This window comes from Myotis myotis, unplaced genomic scaffold (genome assembly GCF_014108235.1).
Source record: "Myotis myotis isolate mMyoMyo1 unplaced genomic scaffold, mMyoMyo1.p scaffold_m19_p_16, whole genome shotgun sequence".
In the NCBI taxonomy this organism is placed as follows: Eukaryota; Metazoa; Chordata; class Mammalia; order Chiroptera; family Vespertilionidae; genus Myotis; species Myotis myotis.
The window spans coordinates 29108575-29125655 of record NW_023416320.1 but is presented as its reverse complement, the minus strand read 5'-3'; the positions used below and the strand labels follow the sequence as shown (position 1 = coordinate 29125655).

Sequence of the window (17081 nt, the reverse complement as noted above, 5' to 3'; positions counted from 1 at the left end):
CTTACACAATGTTATATGCCAATTATATCTCAATTTTTTAAAAAAGAAAGCTAACAGGAAAAGAAACATGTTTTTAAAAGCAGGGAGAACTTTGAAAAATTTCTAATTAGAATATTCAGATAAGTGAAAACGTTATTTCTTATAAAATGAGAACAGGATGAAAAGAATACACAGATAATTTGAAAAACCTTTCAAATATTAAAATATAATTGCAAAAAGAAAAAAAATTAAGTAGAAGCCTTGAAAAACAAAGTGACAAAATTTTCTGGAATGTAGAAGAACAAATATTTTAAAAGACAAGGAAACATATTAGAGTGTGAGTGGAGAGACCTATAATGTCAAACTGGGAGGTGTAACATCAGACAACTAACAGCTTTAGAGAAAGAGAACATAGAAATGAGGAGGAGAGAAAATTATCAAGAAAATCATATGAAACAATTTCCTAAAACCTGAAAAGGAAATTGATTTTCAGATTCAAAGAAATTTTACAAAACCCAATGCTTAGAAAAAGGTTAATAGAGGTTGGGTTGGGAAGATGTAGAACTCTGCAAGGAAAAAGAAGATTCCAATCAACTATTAGGGAACTGATATGATGGAAAATTTTGAGGATATGATAAGGCACATTATTCTTTTATCAAGAAGGAAAATAAATTAATGAGAAACAAAAATAATACTATATACAAACAACACAGGAAAGGTAAATGGGAGATTAACATAGCTTATATAGTGATCATCAAGATCATAATTGCAAAAAGAAGATATAGCTTAATTTAGAAAATTAGCGAAGAGTATAATTGACAACAACATCATTATGAAACACTAGAGGCCCAGTGCATGAAATTTGTGCAGTCAGGGGAGGGGTGGGGGGTTCCTCAGCCTGGCCTGCACCCTCTCACAGTCTGGGAGCCATCAGGGGATGTCCGACTGATGGCTTAGGGCTTGCCAGCCCTGAGCCCCGCTTCTGGCTGAGTGGTGCACTGACCACCAGGGGGCAGCTCCTGCATTGAGTGTCTGTCCCCTCATGGTCAGTGTGTGTCATAGTGATTGGTCATTCCGCTGTTCAGTCGATTTGCATATTAGCTTTTTATTATATAGGATGCTTAAGAAGAGAATTGTGAAACAGAGTAAATCCTCATCTTCCATTGTGGAAAGGCAGGGAGTATCTAAAGTTGATAAATCAGTCTGTAACAGACTTCCAGTTGAAACGGTAAATTAACCACATGTAATTATTTTCTTTCTCCCAGAGATTCCATTAAAATGTTGACAAAAAATAAAAAAAATTAACCTAAGATGACAGAGAGTATGGCAGAGGAAACTTCAGTAGAAAACAGGATTATTTGGGGTCTACATATAAGCCACCTCCCCAGTTTTCTCTAATAGAACCTAAATAAGTAAGAGTTTACCCTCATCCTCTGGCAGGTATTCAGAGGAATTCTCTAGAAAGCTCTAAAGCATCAAAGAAAAGACCTCTAAATTCTGCCATCTCTGGGTTACCCAATATGGGATGGTCACCCCCAGTCACCTAAAGTCGAGCTGTCCAGCCCACATACAGGCTTCCAAATCAGTGTTTTAATGATCCACTCTTTTTCTTTCTTTACTTCTTCCTTATGTAATCCTTGACACACAAAAGAATTCGGGATGTATATGTAAATTATGAAGCATAATAATAAAACAAACACTCCTGAAACTGCAAATTAAGAGCTAAAATAAGAGTTGCTAAGATGTAAACACTGACTTTCTTTTCTATGTCTAGTCTATCTTTTTGACGCATTGTTTATCATAATCTTGGGTTTTATATTCATCAGTCTTACGCATTTTTTTAAAAAAAACTTGGTGGTGACCTGGGTATAGGCAGTTAGACCTCATTGACTGCTAGCAACAGAAACTAATTCTGGCTACTAAAGCAAAGAAGGAATTTGTGAGGATGGTGTGGGCATCTAGTCTCCCTTCCCTGTTAGCCTCTGAGTCTTCTTGCCACCAGTAGAGTTGGAGGGAAGGCTAAAAGAGCCCAATTGGGAAAAATGGTAAACAGGGCAATAAAGGAGTCCTCCCAGGGAAGCTCTGAATGAGCACCACACATTTCCAGGTCTTTAATCATTCATTGCTCAAGGTTAAACTCCAGGGAGAGCAGCTGTTTGGCCCCTCTTTGGTGACAGGGCAAGCACTTTGATCATCGGGCCCTGTAGCCTCACCTGCCCTGGGTAGATGAAGAATACTGTTATCAGAAAAAGGACAAATGGATGCTAAGTAACAAAACAACAAAATAGCCAATATACTCAGAGACAGAGTTTTCCATGGATTCAATTTCTGACTCTTTCACTTACTAGTTGGGTAAAAAAAAAAAATCACTTCACTTTATTGTATCTCGGTTTCCTTATCCTAATGAGGTGATGTAAAGGTAATCTATCTTAGGACACACCTGCCATATACTTTAGTGCTATATAAGTGGTAATTCTCATTAAAAATAATTTCTTTTTCAAATTCATTATCTATATATGGCCACTGTTCTAACTCTCTTTAATTTTTAACAGTTTTACAGTTTAATCTCATAAATTTTCTAAGTAGTGTATACCACCTGAAAATAATAGTAGCAATTTTGGTTCTTACTTTTCAATATTTATACTTTTTGTTTATTCTTCTTACTTTATATTGCATAAAATTTGCAAAGAGAAAAAAATCAATGATGGTAGATGTCTTATTATCATCATAATGAGTATGTCCCTAGTATTACCTTATTAAATATGGTTGTAGCTGATGGGTTTTTTGATCATCATAAAATGATATCCTGCCATTTGTAGAAAAAATATTTTATTTTTAATAATAAATGAAAGGTAACTTTTATCAATGTCTTTTTGTACATTTCCTGGGTAATTATAATAGTATCCCCCTTTAAAATACTAATATGAAGAGCTATGTTAATTTATTTCCAAATGTTGGTCTTACAATAAAAATTAGACTAGTGGGCTATATTACACTTCTAATCATAGCTAGACTTTTTTTAAACTAATGCATAGATCTAAACTAAGTTCATAAACTCCAGTGTCATTTTGTTTATAATCTATAAATGTTTTCATTCTGACTCTGGGCCATCGTCCTGCCAGGCTTGTGACTACTTGAAGGCTCACCACACATCCTCCAGGCATTTGTCAAGGTTCCAGTGTTTAAGGAAGCACCACAGACTGATTGTCACACAGGTATAGTCAGGTCCCCACTAACCATCATCTTTTCTGAGCCAATGGCTCTCAGCTATTTCCATGTCTCTCTTGGGACTTCAGAACATTTGCAAGCTGAAAACATCAGGTCAATGGTCGTGTCTCTGTAGACACAGCTTGAATTTATTTCTCTCTGGACACTGCCAGCCTGCAGGAATTTATGATCTATTAATCCTACTGCCTGAGTTTTGAGCAACCTAAAAATGACTTCCTCTTTCTGTAAAAAGAGCAAGGGTTTGCTTCGGTTTCTTTCAGTCCGTGCTGAAACATGTTTATAATCCATCATTTTAAAAGAACAAAGAAAGGGTACAAATTGAAAATGCTGTTTCCAAATTGAATCAGTTTAAATATTTATATCTTAACCCACCAATACTTTATTTAGAATTTTTGCACCCATATTATAAAAAAAAAGTTGTTCATATATTTATTAATCCCCACCTGAGGATATGATTTTATTGATATTTAGAGAGAGAGTGAGGGAGAGACATACCTCCCAAATATGCCCTGACTGGGGGTCAAACCCATAATGTGGGTATGTGCCCTGACCAGGAATCAAACCCAAAACCCTTTGGTGTATGGGATGATGCTCCAACCAACTGAGCCACCCAGCCAGGGCAGTTGGTCTAATTTTTTCTTGGTCTATCTTTGTCGGATTTTAATATCAATATACTAAATAAATTTGGAAGCTTTAAATCATTTCTATACTCTGGAGCACATTAACTAAAGTCAGAATTATTAACTAGAAACAGAATTATCTATTGCCTGAGATTTGATAGAACTTACCATCTGTACACAGACACTATTTTAGTGTAGATCTTTGACAGGTTTTAATATGTTTTATGATTCTTAGTCCCCAGATTTCATTTTTCTTACTCTTCTATTTCATGCAGCAATTTAATAAAATATGTAACCCTATTGGTATGTGGAAGCTAGTGGTCCCTTGTGACCTCCAGATCTTTCCTGATAGTTCATTATGGCTTCTCTACCAAGTTGTTTCTTATTCCCTCTGATCTGCTGGCTTATTCAATTATCTACAGCTAATTAAATTGTTTTACGACTCCCATATATTTAGCCAAAATCGCCTTATTATTTCTTTTAATTATCCCTACCGCCACTTCCAATGCAATTTTTTGAATATTTATCCTTAAAAGAGAAAGTGGTAGGGCATACTTAGAGCTGAAGAACTGTATTTACAGCCCACATCAGAGAGCTGGAATTGGCAGTCCTACAGGAATTCCCTCTAAAACAATGCTGTGATTTAAATACAAATAGTGACATTAGTCAGCTGCAGATGGTTGCTAAATTTTTAAGTAATGAAATATAGAATAATGAAAAACACTCAAGAATGAAACTAGGTATGAAGCCCAGAAAGTGGTTGCACTACTCTGAGTTCTAAAAATCCTATTAACTATTCCATTCTCTCACTTTATGAAATACTTATACAATAGAATTAAAGAGCTCACACAAACAAGAATGGAGAATTCTGCATGTACCCAGGAAACATACTGTAAAATTAAATAATCTATGCATCTTTAGTATTCTTGATTTTCATTAGGTGCCAAATTTCTCCTTATTTTAAGTTTAGAAATATGGTCTTATGTTGCTCAAATTCCTGGTATAGAAAACATTAACATTTATTTGTGGGAAATTATTAGTTAAATGTAAATAATTATCTAAATAATAGTGTGATAGGAGTGATACATATATCTTTAAATTAGACCATCTCTATATACAGATGCACAAAAGAATTGATGAAAATTTAAGATTTCTCTCCTTACAACAAAATCAAGGTGTGCATTGAGAAATGTGATTAAGATATTTAAAATTGTCCATATAACCATGACTATTTCATTCAACCAATTAGGACCGTGTTGCAAAGTGCCCTTTGCCAAAGCAACTGGCACCAATGTAGAAGGAATCAGACAGGGTTAAAACAAATTAAAACTGCACAATTCTGAGTTCTCAGCTATGTAACAGAGGGGAAGATGATAAACCCATGGTTGGTTGCCTTCGGTACTGGCTGCAGCAGTGGGGACTGTAGCTTGTTCCACTGCTTATTGTGTATTCACTAGAGACTGTGCTGACCACCACGTTGAAGAGTCTGTGACAAAGTTTACCATTGAGCATATGCAGTTCTGAGCCCTGTGAGGGTAAAGGAAAGCATTTCTGATTTTATCTGCAGCTGGTGGACAGTCTGCACACACACAGTGCATTCCACCTCAATCGCCCTCTGTCTATCTGTTTTTCTTTTTCAGGCCTTTTTGTGTGTTCTTATTTTGTTTGGTTTTGTTATTAAGAAACAGATGCTCTTTTCAACCCATATACAGACACAGCTGAGAAATGCAGATGAGTTCATGCTCCCAGAGACAGCCTCAGGCCCTGGGGGAAGGCAGTTGGTGGGTAAATGTCCTGTCCGCCCAGCCTACCTGGTAAATACTAGGAGGCATCTCACAGCTGTAGCCTTAACCATGAACACTTTACTGGACTCATCTCTTTCTTTATCTGGCTTCTCCTGTTCCATTGTTTCTTATCCACTACCTGCAACCTAGCTCTTTTCTCTGTTTTAGAAAATTCAAACTAAGAGACTGATTTAAACTTTCTCTATAAAATTATCAATATTTGTCCTTTGGGGATTAAATTATTTATCCCTCAGCCATTTCAGGCACAGAATTCTGTGGTGTAAGAATCTGAAGGCCTTTGTGTCAATTATATCTCAATAAAGCTGGGGGGGGGGGGGAGAGATAATAAAAAAAGATAAAGCTACTACAATTGTTATTTTTATATAATATCAAGAACATAGCTGTGCTGTCAAATACTGATATGTTCTCGCCTCAAGGGCTTAACAAATAATCAAGGCAGTGCCAGTGGACAGCCGTAATCCTGAGTGCTGTCCATGAGAATGTGGGGTGCTTCCTGTAGCTGTTTTAGAGAGTAACATTTTATCATAAAAAACCTCCTAAGAGGCACTTTAAAGAAAAAAGACTATTTGATGGCTTCAGAAGGATTTCCGAAGCGGATATGGAAGAGGAGAGGGTGTTAAATATGTGTCAGAAACTGAATGCCCTTTCCAGGAAGAAAATAAGAAAAACCACCTAGAAGTGGAACTGTGATAAGAAGGCAGAATAAGCATCACCAGAACTTGCCTTCACTTTTCACACCCCTGTTTGTCAAAGCCTGCCTCCTCCAAGCCATTTTTTCTGGTTGAACAGCCAATACAGCCCATGACCCGCTCTTTCCACCTCTAATACATGACCCCTTCGTTGGTTTCCAAAACACTTTCCTTGCCCATCCCTGGGATCTATTTCCCATCCTCCTCCTGTTTGTTTGTTTGTAACACCGAGACCTGGGGGATGGCACACTCCCATCAGGAAAAGTGGTTCAATGTGAATGAGGGTGCAAGACAGAAGTTCTAGTGTCAACTGAATATCAACTAGGTGTTTCTTCACCAAAAAGGATTTATTCCAGACAGAGAAAGGATTGCAACCCAACATGAGCAGACACGGCAAGCCTGGGGAGCCAAGATGAAGAGGTATTTCACTAAAGAAAGAGGAAGTTAAGGGAAGAGGAAGTTAGGGGAAGGGTGGGACTTTAATAGGCATAGAGTTCTTGTATTGCTTATAAAATTTTCATAAGCCCTACCTCTTCCCACAGACCCTCAGGACCCATTGTGTTTTCATATTGTTCCAATTAGTCCTTATTACAGAGCAATGCTGTTTGAACATGTGGTCTCCTTAACCCCAGCCAGTGATTGGGACATGCCACCATAGCAGCAAATGCCCAGCATCTTCCTACTGAGGGTCCCTGCCCTCAGGGCTAGGGTGGACGGTGAGTGTGAAAGCTAGCATTTCTTTCTAAATGTCCTCTAACTCAGATGCTTTGTAGAGTAGCCCTATATGTCCAATCACTTTGTAAAGGCTTTTTCTCATGCAAACACTGAAAACACTGCAAACCAGGAAAAAGTCTTGGTGTGAGGTTGGGTGTAAAAGGGTATAGTGTTACACGATAGTAACAAAACTAATTTGCTAGCTAGGTTTGCAGTATCCCACAAAAGGCAGAAAATAAATTGGAGCTGATTTGGTAGAAAATATCTCATTTTCCAAAACTTGCTATATGGAATGAAGATGCCAGAGTTTCTTAGCATCTTCAGTGTGACTATTTCCTTCTAATCATGACATGTTGACATTTCATCTCAGGAGCTTGGGAATGGAGGGACATTTGTAGACTCTGTAGCCATTTCCTGGAAACTTCTGAGTTCACCGTTGAATGGTAAAGTAGGATCTTTCCAATTTCCAGATTTATTTAATATATTTTACATCAAGTGAGGAAAATGTTTCCATGGTAAAAATAAGCTTTAAGGAACAAAATATATAAAATCCCACACATTTGCTTCCAATTATTTGTTACCTAATCCTTTGAATGCTAAGCCAAATCTGCATTCTGTGGTACAATTTAATGAAATGCTCTCTTCTGTTAACTGCAGAACCACTATGCCCTCATTTCCTCGCAGCCTCTTTTGGCTCTGCAGGCTGGATTCTGGATTGCATAACAGGGCCGAGGGGACCTTGGAGGCTCTGTGTTCACGGGCAACCCTTCATCCAAAGGAGACTGTGGGTCAAGACCCCACGTGCTCTTCTGCACCCTCTCCAGGGCCACATCTCAGCCTCCTAACTTCAGGCAGACCGTTTTGTTTAACCATATAGATTTATTTAAAATAAACGTTGGGTTCAAATAATGTCCCTGGTGTCAGTGTGAGTGCTATCTCTTTTCAAAATGTAAAGAAAGTTGGTTTCTCTGGTTCTGCAGTAGGAGCGAAGCCAGACCCTCTGGGCCACAGAACGCCACAGCTGCCTCCAACTCCCAGGGAGGATTTCTTAGCATCCATCTTTGGCTGCACTTTTTTTTATGTCGTCTACAGCCAAGGTGTCATCCCCTGTCTCCCGGCAGGACATTTTCTCAGACTACAGAGCTCTCATTAATGAGAGGGAGTCAATGCCTATTCCTGTTTTGTTTTGTGTGTTTTTTGGTTGTTGTTTGTTTATTTTTTTTTTTGCTAAAAGAATTCTATGTTCAGAGCAAGCTTGTTAAGAAGATATGAACATTGCCAATTAATCAATCAATCTGCTTGATGTAAATTCAAAACACTCATGTCTTTAAAAAGACATTTTTGAGTGGTCTGTTTATTTCTGCGATACCTATTGTTGTTATTATTTTTATTGACATATATCAGGACTTTTGTTCTTACGTTAGAAGGACAAAAATATTTAAAAAGGTGCTGAGAAACACTGTCAATTTCCCAGTGCCTATAGATAGACATAGAGGCAGGTATAAGAGCTGATTTCCTAGTAGCACTTTGCCCCAAGAAATGTAACACGATTCTAAAATGTTTGTGCTGGAAAGTGATATATGGAATACTATGTTTGCTTTCTGTTAACTATAATAGCAATACAAATTACAGCATGCTCTTTGCTTTTGTTTATTCAATTATTTAGCAGTAGACGGGATTTTGTTTTTTAGCAAGAGATTTATTGGAAATTAAATAGCTATCTTAAAAATTTAGTAGTGATTTCAAAATAAATAAATGATTTGTTGAGTTGTTGTTTTTTTTAAGACTAAGAAGCATAAGAAGGAAATAAATCTCCTTAGTGTTCATGAACGCTAACAGATTATTTAGGCAGCTAACGGTTGAATACATTAACACAATATAATAAATACAAATAAAAAACCATTTTTCTTGAAAATATTTCGTCATATCGTAGTGCTTCATTATAAAATTCTGCAAAATGTATTTTCTCAGTACAAATACGTCACATTTGTGGCTGGGCTTTGCTTAGTGGCAGTGGTCTAAATGGCGTTACCAAGATGTTTGTGAGATCAGGTTTTTAGAGAAGAGGAAAGGTATCTTGGTGATTTAGGAATGTGCTACTTAATGGCGAATATTCTTCCAAAGAAACTTGAAATAACTCCTGACCCAGGAGATACTGCAATTTTATTTCTGCTACATAAACATATAAGAATATATCATGGCTATATGAAAAATAATGAAAAGCTTGACAGTTCATCTCTCTATTTTAATCAACAAATAGGCTTATAGGAAATAGATCTATAGTATATACTTTTCATTATGTTTCTCAACCTGTTTACCTCATGCAGCTCACATTTTATGGGGAGCTATGGAAAGAACCAGTGTTTTCATTATGACACCGCTTTGTGAGGAAGATTCTTAGCTGTCTGTGTGACTCTGATTTGGCCCCCAGCTCCCCTCACCTTCTGGAAGGCAGCATCCTGCCAGGGGATGTCGGTGATGCTGCTCCAGTGTCTGGTAGATGCGGCTTGGGTTTTCTTTGATTATTGTGAGGAAGCTGGGGAATGACAGACTCATCTCAGCGACATCATTATCGACACAGATTGTAAAGTACAGAGCACCCAGGAACAGCAAATCTAGTCTCACATCTTAGGCAAAGGGAGAATCAACTTCAAAAATAAAGGGATCAATTTAATGAAGGCGTGTGGTGATTTAGGCAGAAGCACCACCAGCAGGTATTTTATAGCACAGCTCATTTGTCCTTCTAAGGGACCCTGTGAATTAGGTGTCAAAGGCATTGCTCATAACCATTGAAGACAGACACATTTAAAGACCAGCTGCCATCAGTATTAAATGAAAAAGAGTGCTTTAGGATAAAATTTCATTTTGTCTGTAAATTGATACTAAATGTTCTGGGCATTAATGCATGAAATGTCTTAAATATGTGAACATATTTATATGGAGGAAATGATTTTGTATTAATATATACATGCCTTCCCTGCTTCGCTTCTGGTTGGCCAGGCTGATCCAAGGCCAAGGTGGATATAACCATAACTCTTATAAAGAAAGTACAATAGGTCACTATCCCTGTGAAGTCTACTCTGTGAACAGTAGACTCTCGTTTCATTAAATAATATTTTTTATACACTTATTGTCAAGACATGTGGATTATTATAGTACACAAGGGCCTCTATGACCAATTTGTTACTTGCTGGTACTTCCTATAACCTCTGCCAACCTTTTAGCCAGAGGATTCTTTCAGAATCTCCTGTCAACTTACAATAGTTGATATTACAAACCTTTGATATCCTCGGCAGAATGTCTGAGGAAATCTTTGTTAGCATCACTTATGCAGTACGCCCAAATTGATTTTCAAATCATGTTTCTCACATAAGCTATCTTGGCCAACATTTTTGAGGTGATCTAACATTATTTAGGAGTATTTTTGCTTCATCTAGTGTAGTTTGTCAATATTCTTAGAGCCACTTGGAAGTGCTCTGATCTTTGGTAGTTTTGAGTGGAATTGTCTATAGCTTATACTTTTTAGTTAGCCAATGGAAAGAGTAGTTAGAGATTAAAATGTTCAAAGGCTGAGCACAGTTGTTGTAAGTGCTGGCATTTTGTAATCCAAGCCAATTAATTTCATTGGGTGAAAATACCATTAGAATAAAGGCATAGGAACTACACAATAAAGTGGCAACAAAATTATTGTTTTATCAAAGATTACCAAAAATTGAAACATGAAAACTTTTTGAAATGTTTCTAAAGTGGTTATTGGACACTGAAACAAATGCAAAAGTACTTTTTCTTTCTTTTTTTCTGTTTTCTCTTTTATAAAAATAATTTCCATTTCTTTACTTATAACAGAATGTTATTCTTATGAATTAAAATAAAAGTTTAAAGATCTAAGGATTACTATAGATACCAGTTAACAGTGATTAGGAGTTAAAGTAGCTGAAAAATGGCATTGGTAAATTTATTGGTGATTTTTTTAAAATGTCAGACTATGACAAAAACAAATCATCTGCTTAATATTGCAAAATTTTTATTAGAAGGATGTTGTCTTTGTTGCTTATAGTTTTTTTCTCAAGATAATAAGCTTCAATAATGTATTTATTCAGTATTTTTGGTTATATGATAAAGTGATTTGCTTTTTATGAACTGCCTATGTTTAAGTACATGTTCTACCATTTGATAGCTGTGTGACCTTGAACAAAGTACACAAACTTTTATTCGCTATGTGGCTCAGTTTATTCACCTGTAAAATTAGGATAATAGAAGTTCCTACCTATTCTAGTTCTTACCAGCATTCTATGAGCTAATATTCTTTTTTTAAAAAAATATATTTTAATTGATTTTCCACAGAGAGGAAGGGAGAGGGATAGAGAGCCAGAAACATCGATGAGAGAGAAACATTGATCAGCTGCCTCCTGCACTCCCCGCACTGGGGATGTGCCCGCAACCAAGGCACATGCCCCTGACTGGAACCGAATCTGGTACCCTTCAGTCCGCAGGCCAACACTCTATCCACTAAGCCAAACCGGTCAGGGCAAGTTAATATTCTTAAAGTACACAAAGTAAGTCCCTTTGTGTTTGTTAAAGTAATAAATAATACAGGATAACTTGTTTGATTGTGCTTGTTTTATTGTACTCTGCAGATATTACATTTTTTTTGAATTGAAGTTTTGTGGGAACCCTACGTCAAGCAATCTATGGGCACCGTCTTTCCACAATCATTTGCTCACTTTGTGTCATATTTTAGTACGTCATGCAATATTTCAAACTTTTTTGTTATTATTATATTTGTTATGGTGATCTGTGATCAGTCGTCTTTGATGCTACTGTTGTAATTGTTTTGGGTCACCACGAACCATGCCCATATAGGATGGTGATTTTAATAAATGTGTATGTTCTGACTGTTCCACTGATGGGCCGTTTCCCAATTCTCCCCCTCTCCTGGGCCTCCCTATTCCCTGAGACACAACAATATTGAAATTAGGCCAATTAAAAACTCTACAATGGCCTCTAAGTGCTCCAGTGAAAGGAAGAGCCCCAAGTCTTTCAATTTAAATCAAAAGCTAGAAATGATTAAGCTTAGTGAGGAAGGCATGTTGGACGCCAAGCCAGGCTCACGGCTCTTGAGCCAAACAGCTAAGCTGTGAATGCAAAGGAAAGGTCCTCATAGGAAATTAAAAGTGCTACTCCAGTGAGCACACGAGCGATAACAACCTGAAACAGCCCTGCTGCTGGTCTGGAGAAAGTGTTAGAGGTCTGGATAGAAGAGCAAATCAGCCACACCATCCCCTTCAGCCAAACCCTAACCCAGAGCAAGACCTGAACTTTTCAATTCTTCTCTTCTCCACTTGAGAAAAGGTGACGGCTTGCTGAAGGCTCAGCGGATGGTGGTTAGCATTTTTAGCAATAAAGCATTTTAAATTAAGGTATGTACATTGATTTTTTAGCCACCATGTTATTGCACACTTAATAGACTATAGTATAGTGTAAACATGACTCTTATGTGCACTGGAAAACAAAAAACTGTGTTACTCTCTTTATTGCGATACTCACTCTATTGGCGGTGGTCTGCAAACAAACCCCAATATCTCAGAGATATGCCTGTATATATATATATATATATACATGTTTGTCTAACAAATTAACCTTTTCCCTTTGTCATTAATTTCTCCCTGCCTGCCCCCCTCCCTCCCTCTATGTTTTTCTCCCTTCCTACCTTCTCTCCCTTTTTCTATTCTTCCTTCTTTAAACACATCAGAAAGCCTCATTAAAATTTGCCTTAAGATCATTTTGTACTAGTTTATTGGCTAACAGATTTTTATTGTTTTACATATGTTATCTCTTCTCTCTATTTTTTGCTATAGATGTGGTTTGGTATCATAAAGAAACACAGCTATCCGTGGAAATTAAGTGCAAAAGAATCTTCACTGAAAAGCCCAAGGTGTGTTTCCTAATGAAATCATCCTCATGTAGCTAAGATTAGGAGAAAGGGAACAATTTGACATTTACTGACATTAGGAGCCAAAGCCCATTTTTCAGAGCTTGTTTGAAGGTAACGAAGCCCAGAACTTCTTCATAAAGATAATGGGCTGGCATGATTAAGGGACTTTCCCTTGGGGACCTGATAATCATGATCGAAGGTCTGATGCCTCATTGAAAGCACTTCAGCTAGTACTTCCTTCTGATGCTGAATGTGTGCACCTTGGGATCCTATTAACACGAGTGTGAGTTAGATAGCCAGGCTGAAGTGTCAAAGTAAAGAAGAAGAAAAAGAAGAGACGATAAAAGGAAAGTGTGTTATTCCAGAAATCAGCAGTCTATGTACAGTACAGAAGGTGCATTTTAAAGATGGTTATGAAAGATGCGTGTTAGGTGGGTTGACACATGGTAACTTGGGATGGGGATGGGGATAGGGATGGAGATGGGGATAGGGATGGGGATGGGGATGAGAATGGGGATCGAGGATACATAGTCTGAGAGGTTGGGGCGGGTGATGCAAGGAGTGGCTGGGCAGGGATGACAGTGGGGCGCTTAAGGAGCTGGGAAGTAGAGGCGCCAAAGGCAAACTTCCCAAGACTGCTCTGGCTCTGAGACGACTTCCTGGGCAAGTGCTTGACAGCAGCTTTATGGATTAGGATGTGTGGGACAGTGTTCTAAACTGTGCTTCAGGGAATAGGCTCTTGGCTAACTCCTGTTCACATTGGAGAGAGCACAGACTAAGTTATACTGCCTCCGGGGCAGTGCTTTCCATTCACTGGGCAGAACGAAACACCCTGCCAGAGGCGCAGCTCTAATCTCTGGGTCAGCTACAGAGCAAGTTTACTTTGCCTTGAGAATGCACTGGATCTACAAAACTGAAATTTCAAAAAGACTTTACCGTTAAAGTCACCCTCAATACTACCTCATTTCCTCTCTTAGGGTCCTCATTTAGACATGGAGGCATTTCCAGTTACTATTATGCAGGATGGTAAAATAAATAGGTCTCATTAATATCTCACCTGATCTTTATTCATATCCCCAAGTGTTCTCTGTCATTTCTAGTGTCTCGTTATATATATTAGTGAATATTTATATATATTCAGGACTTGACGAAACCAAAAATATTTTATGGTACATTTATGATCCTCATATAATGTTTATTCATTTCTCTTATATACATCAAATTTGATTTTCTTCTTTAAATATTTTCCCCTCTTTCTCTCTAAATAGATGTAGGCACTCATTAATTTTTTTCAGTCATCCATTTTTCAAATATTTATTATTACCTAAAATATGTCGAATGCTGCACCAGGAGATGAACAAAGGAGAATTTGTGCTTCTAGTTCAAAGTATGAGTGTCTATTTGGAGAGATAATAATCTGTGATGGGGTGCAAAGTTTTTAAAATTATTGATTGATATAGCAAAAGGAAGGTACATAAAAATAATATTGGATTAAGAGGATAAAAATATATTTAGTTATCTTAAAGGCGGGAGAAGGTAAATTTAGAACAGCCTCCAAATTTAGGATATTCTCTTAATTTCAAGTCTTTTTATTTAAAAAAGAATTTCAGTTAATTTGCATTCTTAAGAGGAAATTAAATTTTAGAGATCTTTCCCTTCATTCTTTTTTACACTATTTAGTATATCTGTATTCTTTTTTATTATAAGATTTGAGTGTATATATATATATGTTAGTTAATATATATATGTATATATATAATAGTCTAATCAATCCAATATACAGCTTTATCAATGATAAATATATTGCTATTCTCTTTTGTCTATGTTCCTTTCCTCAACACTTTTTTCCTATATCTCCCAACCATATTATTTTAAAGAAAATTCTAGGATCATATAACTTCTTATATAAATGTTAGGCTTGTATCTCTAAGAAAAAGGGATTTTCAACATCATCAGAAAACCATTATTATACCTATACAAGTACTAACTTAAAGCAAATGCAAAAATTATATAAGTCCACTTATAAATATTTTGTATGTATTGCTAAGAGATAGGATTAAAAACATAACAATATCACTATCATGTGCCAAGCTGGCATGGCCATGGCATACCCAGCCTCACATTGGGCGCCTTATGTGCTGAGCCAGCTCAGCCAAGTTTGGTGAGCCTGAGAGGGGGCGGTGAAGAATTGAGAAAAGACAGACAAGAGAATAAAAGCTGGACCTGGGTGGGACTCTTTCCTCTCTGATGGAGAGCTAGTGACAGTGCCATAGCTTGAAAGCCGAGTCTTTATTTTATAGCCAGTTTCCACGAGGCAAAGTAGGGCGTGGTCAAGATGTTTACAACATTCTCATCGGTTTCGATCCTACTCAACTACATGCACCTGAACTCTATCAAGCCCACATCACTCAGGCACGTGGGGCCACCTGTTCGGACCATAGGTTCAAGCTTACAACTATAGCTGTTGGCTAAAATTGTGCTTGGACTTGCATGTGGCCATGAGAGGACTGTGCCCTTTCATTAGTCAGAGGCTTGAACCTGTCCAAACACTGTGGCCACGCTCCACACTATCACATCTAAAAACTAATTTTTGAATTATCTTTTAAAGTCAGGTCAGTGTTCAAATTTTCTTAATTGTCTCATAAAAGTCCCTTTGTAGTTACTTTGTTCTAATTAAGATCTAAAGACCCACAGTGCATTTGGTTAATAGGCTTTGTAGGTCTATACCAGTTCCTTCCCCATCTCCCTCAATTTCCTTGTTGAAGAATCCATATTCTTGTCTTTTAACATGTTCACTTGTGCTGTCTTTTAACATGTTCATTGGCCCTCTGCATTTCACTTATCATTAATGGACTTAGGGGCTTGTCCAAGTTTAGTTTTTTGGCAGTGATCACCAGTCCAATCAGTCTGCTCCTCCTTGGCCTGCCCCTGCCCAGCAGGGCCTCATCGGACTCAGAGCCAAGTTCTCCAGTGTGAGCTGGAGGGCATGAAACTCCAGCCAGGTTTCAGAAGAAGTTCTGCTCTGTGGGTTCTGTACTGAGCCTGGCTTGGCCCTGAAAGTGGTCCCCACAGTCACATGCCTCACATGGGCCCAGCCCCAGGATGGAGGAAAGAGAAGCAGCTCCTAGCTTCTTCGAGAGGACCTTGTTGCAGCCCTTCATAGAGGTGACCTTGGCAGCCAGTCTACTCTGCTCTGTGTTTATGGCCTTGGCCTCCTATGACTTCCTTCCACCATTCTAGCAATTTTGTATGTATGCATACCCATCCATGTTTTTTTTTTTTTTAATAGTATTTAAAGAAGAAAGGGTGATTTATCTCTGAGCCTCTTGTCTTCTCTCTTCCTTTCAGTTGTATCTTTAAAAAATGCCTCTTGGATTTTGAAGCAGAACGTGATTTTACCTTGGTACAATAAAATAAAAAAAAAAAAATATTTGAAAACTCAAAAAATGGATAAAACTAGCTGAATACAGGAAAAGGAAATGTTATTCACTTTTTTGTGATTGTTTTTTTCACATACATATTTGGAGGAATTGACAGGTTTATGGCAAGATGTACCAACTTGAAGGTTGCTGTGGTGATTCTAGGTAGAAAAACTTCAATTGGAAGCTCATTGAAGTTGCTCGTTGGAGGTTTTTATCTCCTTTCCCAAAGAGAATGTGTTTGTGTGCGTGTGTACAGAAGCTATTGGTGCTCTGACCACACTTCCTTGTTCCTTATCATTAAAGAGCACAGGAATCGGGGCCTGTCTGTGGAGCTAGAAAGAAGTGGGCATGGCAACCAACAATGCCCACCATAAACATATTACTGTTCCCAATGATGTCAGATTTAGCTATAATGAATCACTTGTGGTCACATATTTTCTCCTCGTCACAACTGGTTATTCTAATGTCATAAATATAAGGTCCTTTTAAATTTAGTTGGAAACACAAATCAATATTACAGAAGGAGGTAGTTAATATGAATGTGCAAAGTCCATTCCTGTCTTTGAACTAGATGGGCCTTGTGGTATTTTTAAACTTATATTTGCAAAGAAAATATTTTACTGGCTCATTATTAACCCTCAACCTAGCTTCTGAACTGGTTTCTGACAGAAATCAGGTGCTTTATCTTC

At 37.5% G+C, this 17081-nt stretch overlaps 1 long non-coding RNA gene across 4 annotated transcripts; it reads left to right on the top strand.

The window, feature by feature from the left end:
• The first annotated feature begins 3099 nt into the window (after positions 1-3099).
• LOC118670724 lies at positions 3100-13337 on the top strand. 4 transcript variants are annotated; one of them, XR_004972463.1, is made up of 5 exons: positions 3100-3194; positions 6666-6741; positions 6904-7037; positions 11673-11775; positions 12894-13337. It is a non-coding gene; the product is annotated as an uncharacterized LOC118670724 (long non-coding RNA). The 4 variants fall into 4 exon arrangements; XR_004972461.1 differs by having other exon boundaries at positions 6864-7037; XR_004972462.1 differs by lacking the exon at positions 6666-6741 and adding an exon at positions 7406-7478 and having other exon boundaries at positions 3106-3194; positions 6864-7037.
• The last annotated feature ends 3744 nt before the right edge of the window (positions 13338-17081 follow it).